We start from the raw sequence: 12,852 nt of genomic DNA, 5'->3' as shown, positions 1-12,852 counted from the left end.
TTTATTTTTTAAATCTGGCTTATGTTATTATGGAGGCTGGCAAGTCCAAAATCTGCAGGGTGTGCCAAGAGGCTGGAGACCAAGGAAGAAAAACAGCAGTCTAGTCGAAGCGAAAAAAAAAAAAATCTACCAGAAAACCCAACTAACAACCATACAATGGAATACTCTACAGCAAAGAAATAAGTGTACATTGCTACATTCATTAAAATTCTATTACTTTGGAAAATCATCCGGCAGAAAATCACTCTTCAGAAATGAAAATGAATACATTACTGTCATATGTGACAAATCTCACGAACATAATGTTGAGCAAAGGAAACCAGACACAAAGTAACTAAAAACAGTATGATTCTATTAACATAGAGCTCAGAAACAAACTATGCTTTTAGAAGACAAGATGGTGGTTAACTTTGGAGACGGTGGCATTGGGAGCATTTATGGGAGAGTTTTCTGAGACAGTGACAGTGTTGTTATTTCTTGACTCTGGTGGTGTTTACTTAAGTATGGTACTTCAAGGTGTTTACATATGAATCAAGAAACAGACTCTTAATCATACAGAACAAATTGATGGTTATCAGAAGGCAGGTGGGTGGGGAGAGTGCACCTGTGATGAGCACCGGTGTGTTGTATGGAAGTACTGAATCACGATACTGTCTGTATACCTGAAACTAATATAACAATATATGTTAACTGGAATTAAAATAAAAACTTTTTAAAGAGATGTTTACATATGGTTTGTCTGTTTTTCTGTATGTATATTGCACTCTTATTTAAAGAATTCATTAAGACAAAACATACAAAGATTTTTTTAAATCTTTCTACCTAGCACTAAGCATCCATTTCCTTATTAGACAAAAATATGTTTACCCCTTCCCCAAAAGGAAGCAACACAAAGCCACAATTGCTGCATCCAGATCTAAATCCAGCATCTCTGGGTTCATCTACTCCTTCAGTACTTATTTTACAATCTTTTCTCTATATATTCTCTAATTTATACCAGCCTAACTGGTAACGACTATGTCATGTAAAGTGTAGGAAAGAAGACAAAGGAAAACAAATTGTATTTAAATTAGTTTATAATAACTTATAAACATATAAATAGATAAGCTAAATATCAAAGAAAAGAAGTCTAGATGATACAATTCTTATTTCAGCAACCGGTCATGAAGCCATAGCTGATGTTTATGACAGTCTTCCTGCACCATCCATTCCACATCCCCTCTGCTTTCAGCTAACACCAACTTGACAGGATGCTCTACTCCAGTTGATTGACCCAAACCTTCATTTCTGAGATATCTGAGCCCATGGATGCTAGGTGTGTAAAGTCTTCTATTAAATTTTATCTTTGGACACAGCATTTCTAGAAGGCATCCCAGTATATTTCCTTAATTCCATCCACATCCTGTCTGCCCCCATCGTGTGAAAGAAATCCTTTTCTCTTTGGCAGTCAGAATTCATTATCCAACTCTACACCATACATCTTTTTATATCTGTTCACTCAGTGCCATGAGAAGCACCAAATGACTAGATGACTATGAGCTTCTAATTAAAGGGATCTTTCTTACATCTCCTGATGGAAACATGTCTCCCTCGAGTACTAAGAGCTCTAAACCAGAAGAATTCAAAATCATGGAAGTAGGAAGCAAAATTTTTGAAACTGGCTGTTTATTGTAATAGTGAGAGGTGTCATTCATATTTAACCCCCTTTGTCCCTATATCCGTATATCCTGATGAAGGAAGGAAACACACCATTATTGGTCCTTGGTTGAGATCACTAAGCAAATCCTGTAGGGAGCAGGCCAATTCCTTAAGGCTTTATCTCCTAACCTGGGCTTTACTAGGCTTTACCATCACCTTCAAATCCCATGAGCATCCTCCGCTTGCCCTATTTCTTCTGGTGTGAAGTGAGTTCCGTGGTCAGAGAAATGTTGTTTGAAATAACTTCATGCAAAATCCATGTCAGTTATGCTTTCAATTGCAATTAGCAGAAGACTCAACAAAAACATAGGGTGAACAGAAAGACATTTAACAGTATTAGGTGGTAAGTTTGTTTCAGAATAAGTTAATTCAACAGCTCACAAATCTCTTAAGGTTCTTTCTCATTTTATTTTTTAGTTCCCCTCATAGCAAAAAGCAACATTCATATTCAGAAAAGAAAAATCTCATAGGATTAAATAAATTAAACCATGTTAAGTACTTAGATTGGTGCCAAACGTATAATAAGCACAAAGCAAATGTTTGCCAATATTTTTATCATCATCATCATCGTCATCATCATATTTTTGCTCTTATTCCTAAACTACCCAAGGAAAATGGGATCATCACGATTTTTATAGAGCCCTAAGACCAGGAAGAGGTCTAGACTTTTCCTAAGAACATGGCTGCCTGATACCCACATGAATCTTGGCGCCAAAAGCAAGGGACAAACTCATATCTGGCACAGTGCTTTTATTATTATTTGCATGGCCATTACACTACTCCTGTTATTTGGTTATATAATGTAGATAAGTTAATTTTTCTCCAATGTTAAAAGAGGAAGGTTAATGTTAAAAATTTTAGGAGAAATGCCTAAAAAAACCAAGCAGCGTATAACATAGTACCACACACTCAAGGAATGTGACGTAAATAACCATAATATTGACTGGGCAAGAAACTCAGACCTCATTTTCTCCACAATCACTGACAGCTGGCTTTGGTACTCCAAAATTTTGGAGTAGCACAAATTTCAAGTCTGTGTAAAATACTTTTCTAAAACACCATGAACCTATGCATCTCTTATTTAAAAATTTCTTTCCAGTTCTGACCATCAATTAAATAAGTATACTACTCATTGTCTCACAGTAGTTTCAGGACAGACAATTATTGACAGAACAAATATTTATACCACCTGAGGTCATGTATATGCAATAAATAACAATAGGCTGATAAATGATCTGATGTTTTGGATCATTTTAAAGATCTGTTGGATCTTTGGGAAAAGTGATATTAATGATTATGCAGATTTCACAAAAAGCAACAATCAAAAATTCAATTCACTGATCACCCAGGGAAAGTGCCTAAGTCCACATGAGTCTGCTTCTGTGTTCTATTCTCTGCTTCTTTATAGACTATATACTTTATCCCCTGATTGCTTAGTTGCAGTATATGTCAATAAATACAGTATAAAATAACAATATATGTCAATAGCAATGCCCTAGCATTAAGGTCTTAATATGTGTCATTCCCTGTTTTAATAATCTGATCAACAAACTATAAAGCAGATATTGTCAGCCCATTTTATAGATATATCAGAGCAAAATTCAGTGCCTTGCTCAAAATCACTCAGTACATTAGAATTTAGAACCCAGGCAGAGCTCCTTTTTTTTGACCATGTCTCTAAAATGAGGATGACTAAGGTCATATCAATTGATCGCATTTACTGTACTTAAAATCCTAACCCCAAGCTTAAGACTTGTGGTTTTGAGGCCTGAATATTAGTAATTTGACACCCAAATTCTGAGACTAAAGCTGTAATATTATTAATGGAAGAATCATTTTCAAACAATGATCAGTTTCCTATAGCTTATACATAATAGATGCAAATTGTACCATTTGTATAACAGGTAGTTGAAATCCCTTGGTAAAAATTACTTTATCCATATGTTTCATTAGGTTGAAATGTTTTCTACATAGCGCTTTCAACTCAAAAGGACCATGGTATTCCTGAAACTCTAACTTGAAACCACCTTTTATATCACACTTCTGACAATGACCTCAAAACTCATGCTTTAAAATGTTTTTCTACTATTCATTTCAAAACACGGCGATGATTATTAAATGTTTTACTAATTAGGGGCCAACAAATATCTGTTGAGTTCTTATTTTATGCTAAACACCGTACTGAGCACTGGGGAAAGAATAAGTAGAAAAGAAAAGTCCTTGCCCTCATGGAGCCTACACTTTAATAGAAAATACAAACTAATAAAAGAAGTTTAAAAAATTAATCAATTAAATATGGTAAATGCCAGAAAATTTGTTGGAGGGGAGCAGGGAACATAGGTTACATGGTCAGAAAAGACCATTCTGACTAAAATAACATTAAAGGATGAAGAGACACTGCTCTGTGAAGAGGAAGAAAAAGAGAGTTCTAGGTAGAGAAAGAGTATGCACCAAGATCCTGAGGCAGGAAGAGATGCTTATTTTTAAAGGCAACCAGTGTGCTTAGAATGTGTTGAGAAAGTACATGTATAAGCATAACTGAGTTAACAACAGCAACAGACCCAATTATTCTAACTAGGCTTTTCTTCATTCTTCCCATTACTCTATTTATTCTTCAGTCCTGAACTGCTGATAGGAGTCAGTCACTATACTCCAATTTCCTGAATGGAGGCTAAGTTAGGACTATTATTCCTTACCAAATATATATTATAAATTGACCATAAATGAGACAATGTGTTAGCCACTCAGGATACAAAGAGGATTTTGCACCAGCCCTTGTGAAGGTCAAATGGCATCTACACTAAAAAGCCAATAAACACAGGCTCGAGTGACGAGTGTTCAGGGTAAACATGATTGCTCAGAGTAAGGCCATAAAATAATGGAACACTGACGGGAGGGTCATCTTCTTTTCTGAGCAAGGCATCAAGGATATTTTCAGTGTTTTTCTTTCTGACTCACTATAACCTAACTTAGGAGCACTGGATGGCTCTGCCTGCAAGTTGCAGCCCATTTCTCAAAAAGGAATCTGTAACACACATGGATGGGGCTTGCTTTTAGTGTAATCTCTGATAGGGTTGAAAATCTTCTAAACAAGTCTTGGCATCTCTTGCTCTCATAGTTTTAGCAAGTTAATTACTCTTCCACAAGATGTGATTTCCTGGGATTCAGTGAGCTGCCATTGCTTCGAGTTAATTTATTCAAGGCTGAACAGTTACATTGATTAGACAACTCCACAGCACCAGGTTTCAATGTTTCTGGAGTTGCTCTCTTTGAATTTCAATGTAGTTAATGACAGAGGAGTGAGGCTGGTGTGTCTTCTGTTATCACCTCTGTGGAAAGTTCAATAGACTTTTTTAGGGCTCGTGTTAGGAATAGGTATTGTCTTTGTGTAGTACTTATTAAGAGGACTCTCTTAATAAGTTTCAGTAGTACCAAAGGTTAGGTGAAACAAGCTTGCTGTGAGATGCATCTTATGACCTTTCAGGATAAGGGTTCTGTGTATAATGAAGAGTATTCCATTAAAAATGGCATTTTGAAGAATGATGGTAGTGTGGTGTGCACCCAGCTACTGACACGGGAAACATGCTAAGGTGAATTACTGACATTTCTACATGAGCTGCAAACACAGTGATATAGTATATGGAGGCGAACTATAGAACAGAACAAAACACAGCAGAGATGACGTTAAGGCTGTTGACTGGTAAGCAGCTCACCCTGCCACACTGTATAAATATTTTAGCATAGTGAATACCTTTTTAACTCTTCACTTCTTTCATTTCAGATCATTCCCGAAAACAGTTATGATCATTTTTAAATATACCTTTAAAAAGTAGAGGAAGCTTCAAAACCCCATTCCAGAAAAAATTCACAGGATTTTTGACTCATAGGGCTCTTTGTAGAACAGAGAAGGTGTTTAAAAGATACTTAAAAAAAACAACGACTTTTTAGGACTCTCATATCTTATGTTCATTTCCAGTAATTGCTTGTTGTAATTTTTGCTGTTATTCCCCTCCATGGCCTCAAACCTTCTTTAAAAATCTGCTATTCTCATCAACCTTGGTTAGTGATGCATTCTATGGATAGAGGAAGTAGGAAACTGGTGTCCAGTGTACAAAAAAGAGCAGTTAGCAGAAGGAAAAAGAAGAACTCAGTGCAAGAAATCCAGGCAAACTGTCTAGAAAATGTAATTCTCAAGAATACTCAGAGACATTAGCATGGCTAAATTTTCTATAATACAAGGGATAGAGCTTTGAGCCATTTTATCAAGATACTAAAAGGAAAGGGGACTCAAGAAAGTTGGAGGACCTGCAGTCACTCAGGTTACAGACATCTGGTTTATGTAAGCGCATAGCGTACACATTTCAGGCCATCTATTCAAGTGTGCAATTATTTTCTCTTATAACTGAACTAGGTTTCTGTTGTAAGCTTCTGCCCTGTGGTGGGAAGTTAATCATAACTGCTTGCCAGGAGTTGTGTAGGAATTCCAGGTGAATATACAATACCCGTGAGAGAGAGGGAAACCACCTGGTCTTTTTCATCCTCTTTTCAAGCTGGCTGCAAATGAGGAAGCTTTTATTCACTGCTGGCCTCTTTCATGTAGGGAACTCAATCCTGTGGCTCTTCTGTCTGGTCCATCTGCATTGGTAATTTAGTGCCCTCTGCAAATGTACTACTGCTTTCTTCCCTGCAGTTGGAATATGCAGGACCTCTGCGAGGCCAGACATATAACACAGTTATATGCATTCTGTTACTCTGTGACATTATGGAGTACAACGGTCCTTCCTTTCCCCAACCCTGGAAAGGGAGAAAAGAATGTGGACAGGAAGACTTACTCATATATCATCAACTTTTTGTGTGGACCCTAGGTTTTTGCCAATAAAAGCCAATACTTTAGAAATCCAAAAACCCCTCTCTGCTTTTCTGCAGCATCATGACTCCTCCAAGACAAGGATTGATAACTGACTGAAAAGGCAGAAGGACAGAAGGGAAGAAACACAAGAAAGGAAGACATTTGACATTTTTTTAAAATGCTCCCCTTTACAAAAAGAACAACTAACAACTATTCATGGACAAGATGCCACTAAGAAAATACTAGAACATGGGGGGAGAGGCTGAAGCACCCCCCTGCATCACAGAGACCAAGAGTATTAGATGGGTAAGAGGAGTGGCTGTGCACTGACCATAGGCTGGCACCATACCAACTGAGGTCTCCCCTGAACCTTCTGTTCTCCAGTGGGAAAAGAGCGCACAGGGTGGACATCTAGCTCCCCCAGCACCGTGAGTTGCTTCTTAGGAGTCCCCACTCTGACCTCACCTCATGGGGGATGCGGGAGAGTATGTGGGGTTTGACCACTAGAAATCTCATTGTGACAAACAAGAGGGCAGAGCTTGCAACAAGAAGTGCTCATATCTTGGCAGACCAAGTTCCTACCTGCAGTGCCCAAGCGGTAGTTCCAAGTAGCAGTTTTGCTCATCAGCAGAATCCAAGACAGTGGTGCAGTTGACCAAGGAACCAGGCAGAGCACAGTTCAGCCAGATTCAGGTCCTCAAATGAAGAGCCTTGCCAGTGCTGGACCCTAGTCTGACCACCCCACCCCCCGCCCCCAGGGAGAGGAGTTAAGTCATAGCATAGTTCATTGCTGAGTGTAGCTTCTAGCTCTGCCTGATCAGAAAGCCTGGCCAGAACTCCTGGAAGCTGCTTAGCTCAGCAACACTCAAGCAAAGAGTGTGGCCGGCAGAGCTAATCATCCGTAGAGCAAAGCCAGTGGCACCATTTGGCCAGGGAATTTGGGGTGCAGGTTGGCTTGAGTCAAAACTACAAAGAGTCTTGCTGGACATGGAGCTATTTCCCCACTCCACCCAGGCAGGAGAGCTAATTCACAGCCCCATCCACTGCTGAGTGTAGCTCCCGGTCCCATCTAACCAGAAAGCCTAACTGGAAATACCTTGAAGGTTGCTTGAAGCTGGCTTTCCTGCTTCACCGAGTCAGGGGAGCTAATTAATAGCCCTGCATCTGTTAAGTGTACCTCCTAGCCCCACCTTATCAGAAAGTCTGACCAGCAACACCTGAAACTGATTGGAGCCAGCTTTCCTGCTTGGCCCAGTCAAGGGAGCTAATTAATAGCCCTGCATCTGCTAAGCATAGCACCTAGCCACACCTGAACAGAAAGCCTGGCCAGAACACCTGGAAAGCTATATAGCCCAACAACAGTTGAGCACAGAGTCCAGACATCAGAGCTGATCATCCACGGAGCAAAGTCAGTGGTGCCATTTGGTCAGGCAACTTAGGGGACAAATCAGCTTGAGTCAAGACCACAAAGAGCCTTGCCATACTTGGAGTCAGTTCTCCCACTCTGCCCAAGCAGAAAAAATAATTCATAGCTCCACCCATTGCTGAATACAGTCTTCAGCCCCACCCCCACCAGGGAACCTATTAAGAGCACATGGGAAGCTGCATGGCTCTTCCAAACAGCCCTGCTTACAGTGGCACTTAAACACAGCACAACCTGGACTTGCCCAGTCTCCAGAGCAAAACCACTGGCCTCATCTGGCCAGGGAAGTCAGTGCACAGTCTTACCCGATTCAGGTCCCCAAACAATGAGCCACACAGGTCTTGGAGCCTGTTCTGCTACCCCACTAGGGCAGAGAAGCTAATTCATAGCACCACCTACCTCTGAGTACACTACCCAGTCTTGATCACCTAGGAAGCCTGATCAGAGACCCCAGGCAACCATGAAGTCCACTCTATAGCATCTCTTGGTCAGGGAACCAAGCCAGTAGGTCCTAATCAACTGTTCTTAGCCAGAGGCACACCCCCACCTCGGATTTCAGGCAACAGCCTTGCCCCAAAATAGAAGCTAATAGTAAACCTCATCTGCCCAGGAATGTTACCAACAGACACATCCAGAACACCAAACTAAGAAGACTAGTGAATAACTGTCTCTGCCAAAGCAAACCTAAAGTCTGGAAGAGGGGATGGTATATTCAAATGTGCAGATACCAACGAAATGAGCCAAAGCTCAAGAAGAATCAGGTAAACTTGACACTGCCAAAAGAAACTAATAAAGTTCCAATAACCCTAAAGAAATAAAGATCTATGAATTGTCAGATAAAGAATTTAGAATAATTTTTTAAAGAAGTTTAGTGAACTACAAGAACACACAACTAAACAAAATTAGGAAAACAATGCATAAACAAAAGGAGTTCAACAAAGCAATAGAAACATTAAACATTTCATTAAAACATAAAAAAGTAGCATAAAACTCACTGGTAATGGTAAATATATAGTCAAAGTTAGATTTGATAATATGTCAATGATGCTGTATAATTCTAATACAACTGTTTAAAAGTTAAAAAAACAAATATTTAAAAATAACCATAACGACAATAAACTGTTATTAGATAAATACTATGAAAAATATGGAAACTATAAAATCAGTAACCTGAAGTATGAAGTGGAGGGAAAATAAAAGTGTGAAGTATAGGAATGCTACTGAAGTTAAATTTTTTTTTCTTTTATTATTTTTTTTTTATTATGTTATGCAGGAAGGGAAAAATGAAGGGGGTGCAAATCGGAGGGGGACACAAACCATGAGAGACTATGGACTCTGAAGGTAAATTTTTATCAGTTTAAAATCAGGTGTTATAATTTTAATATATTTTATATAAGCTTCATGGTAACCACAAGGGAAAAATCTGTGGTAATTACACAAAAGAACATCATAAAAAAAAGGCAAAGCCTACTGATACCAAAAGACATCAAAACACAAAAGAAAATAGCAGGATAAGAAGCAAGAAACAATGGATCTAAAAAACAAGCCAGAAAATAATGAATAAGATGACAGTAGTAAGTCCTTACCTATCAATAAACTCTACATTTGAATGGATTAAATTACATTTAAAAAGATCACAAAAAAAAACAAGATTCAATAGACTGCCTACAAGCGACTCACATTAGCCTTAAAGACACACATAGATTGAGAGTAAAAGGACAGAAAAAGATATTTCAATCAATATCTATACTTATATCAGGCAAAATAGACTTTAAACTAAAAATGATAAAAAGAGACAAAGAAGGTCATTATATAAATGGGTCAATCTATCAAGAAGAAATAACAATTATCAGTATTTATGCATGCAACTTTGGAGTCTCTAAATATATAAAACAAAAACAGAGCCAAAGGAGAAATAAAGAGCAACGCAATCATAGGTAGGGACTTTAATACCCCACTCTCAACAACAGATATATTACGCAGAGAAAATCAATAAAGAAGCAATAGAGGGACACCTGAGTGGCTCAGTCGGTTAAGTGTTTGCCTTCAGCTCAGGTCATGATCCCAGGGTCCTGGGATTGAGTCCTGAATTAGGCTCCTTGCTCGTTGGGGAGCCTGCTTCTCCCTCTGCCTGCCACTCCCCCTGCTAGTGCCCTCTCTCTCTCTCGCCATCAAATAATAAATAAAATCTTAAAAAAAAAAAAAAGAAACAATAGATTTGAACAATGACCAAGCAGACCTAACAGTCATATACAGAATATTTTACCCCACAACAGCAGAACACACATTCTCCTCAAGCATACATAGAACATTTTCTAGAATAGAACATAGGTTTGGTCACAAAGTAAGTCTTACCAAATTCGAGACTGAAATCATACCAAGTATCTTTTCTAACCATAAAGGAATGAAACTAGAAGCCTAGTAACAGGAGGAAAACTGGAAAACTCATGGACACATGGAAATTAAACAATACTCTCCTGAACACCAAAGGATTAAAGAAGAAATTAAAGGGGAAATGTTAAAAAGTATCTTGAGACAAACAAAAATGGAAACAAAAATGGAAACCAAAATATATGGGATACAGCTAAACAGTTCTAAGAGAAATGCTTTTTTTTTTTTTTTAGATTTTATTTATTTATTTGACACAGAGAGAGAGAGAGAAAGAGCAGCAGAAGGAGAGGGAGAAGCAGACTCCCAGCTGAGCAGGGAGCCCGATGCAGGACTTGATCCCAGGACCCCAGGAACATGACCTGAGCCAAAGGCTGATGCTTATCCAACTGAGCCACCCAAGTGCCCAAGAGAAATGCTTATAACAACAAATGCCTACGTTAAGAAACAAAAAAGACTGCAAATAAACAACCTAACTCTGCACCTCAAGGAACTAGAAAGAAAAGAACAAACTAAGCCCAAAGTTAGCAGAAGGAAGAAAATAATAAAGATCAGAGCAAAAATATATGAAATAAAGAACAGGGAAACAACACAACAGATTAACAAAACCAAGAGTTTGTTTTCTGAAAAGATAAACAAAATTTACAAACTTTAAACTAAATGAACCAAGAAAAAAAAGAGGAAACTCTAATCAACAAAATTATAAATGAAAAAGAAGACATTACAGTTGATACCACAGAAATAAAAGGGATCATAAGAAGTTACCATGAACAACTATACGCCAGAAAAAAATGAAAAAACTCTTAGAAGCCTACATCCTACCAACACTGAATTAGAAAGAAACAAAATCTGAACCAACCAATTACTAGTAATGAGATTGAATCAGTAATCAAAAATCTCCCAGTAAAGAAAATCCCAGGCCCAGATAGCTTCACTGGTGAATTTTACTAAACATTTAAAGAAATATTAACATCAATCCTACTCAAACTCTTCCAAAAAATTGAAGAAGAGGGAACACTTCAGAAGTTTGAAACTCATTTTACGAGGTCAGCATTTCCCTGATACAGTGCCAGAGAAGGACACTACAAGAAAAGAAAACTACAGGCCAATATCCCAAATGAATATCATTGCAAGGATGGTTCAACATGCACAAATCAATACATGTGATATATCACATTAATAGAATGAAAGAAAAAATCATATGATGATCACAATAGATGCAGAAAAAGCATTTGACAAAATTCAACATCTATTTATGATAAAAATTCTTAACAAATTAGGTCTAGAAGGAAAATACTTCAACACAGTAAAGGCCATATGTTACAAGCCCACAGCTAACATCACACTCAATGGTGCAAGACTGAAAGTTTTCCTCTAAGATCAGGAATAAGACAAGGGTGCCCACTGTCACCACTCCAGTTCAACATAGTATTAGAAGTTCTAGCTAGAGAAATCAAGTGAGAAAAAGAAACAAAAGTTATCAGAATTGGAAAAAGAAGTAAAATTTCTGTACTTGTAAAAGAGGATTTTATATATAGAAAACCCTAAAGACTCACCAAAAATCTATTAGATTTCTTCAACAAATTCAGTAAAGCTACAGGATACAAAATTAGCATAAAAAAATCAGTAGTGTGTCTATACACTAACTGTAAATCATCTGAAAAAGAAATAAAGAAAGTGATCCCACTTACAATAGCACCAAAACAATAAAAAAACTGGGGATAAATTTAACCCAAGGAGGTAAAATCTCTCTACACGGAAAACTACAAGACACTGATGAAAGAAATCAAAGATGACACAAAGAAATGGACAGACACCCTGTGTTCATGGATTGGAAGAATTAATATGGTTGAAGTGTTTGTACTACCCAAAGCCATTTATTGATTCATTGCAAACCCTGTCAAGATTATAATGGCACTTTTTACAGAAGGAGAAAAAACAATTCTAAAACTTATATGGAACCACGAAAACCCTGGATAGCCAAAACAAACCTGAGAAGGAACAAAGCAGAAGTCATCACATTTCCTAATTTCAAATTATACTATAAGCTATAGTAATCAAAACAGTGTGGCACTGGCATAAAAACAGACACATAGAGAATGGAACAGAATTGAAAACCCAGAAATGAACCCATGCATATACAGTCAACTAATATTTGACAAGGTTGCCAAGAGCATTCAATGGAGAAAAGACAGTCCCTTAAATAAATAACACTGGGAAAATTGGATTTTCACACGGTAAGAGATTTTTATACCATTCACAAAATTAAGTCACAATGGATTAAAAACTAAATGTAAGACTATAAACCATAAAATTCTTAGACAAAAACAAAGGAAAAAAAACCAAACTCCTTGACATGGGTCCTGGTAATGATTGAATCTGACATCTAATGCACAAGCAACAAAATCAAAAATAAACAAGTAGAATTACATGAAACAAAAAAGCTTTGCACAGCCAAAGAAACAACAAAACAGAAAGATAACTACAGAATGGG

The sequence above is a fragment of the Halichoerus grypus genome, chromosome 3 (genome assembly GCF_964656455.1).
Source record: "Halichoerus grypus chromosome 3, mHalGry1.hap1.1, whole genome shotgun sequence".
Classification (NCBI taxonomy): Eukaryota; Metazoa; Chordata; class Mammalia; order Carnivora; family Phocidae; genus Halichoerus; species Halichoerus grypus.
Note: the sequence above shows the minus strand (reverse complement) of the source record.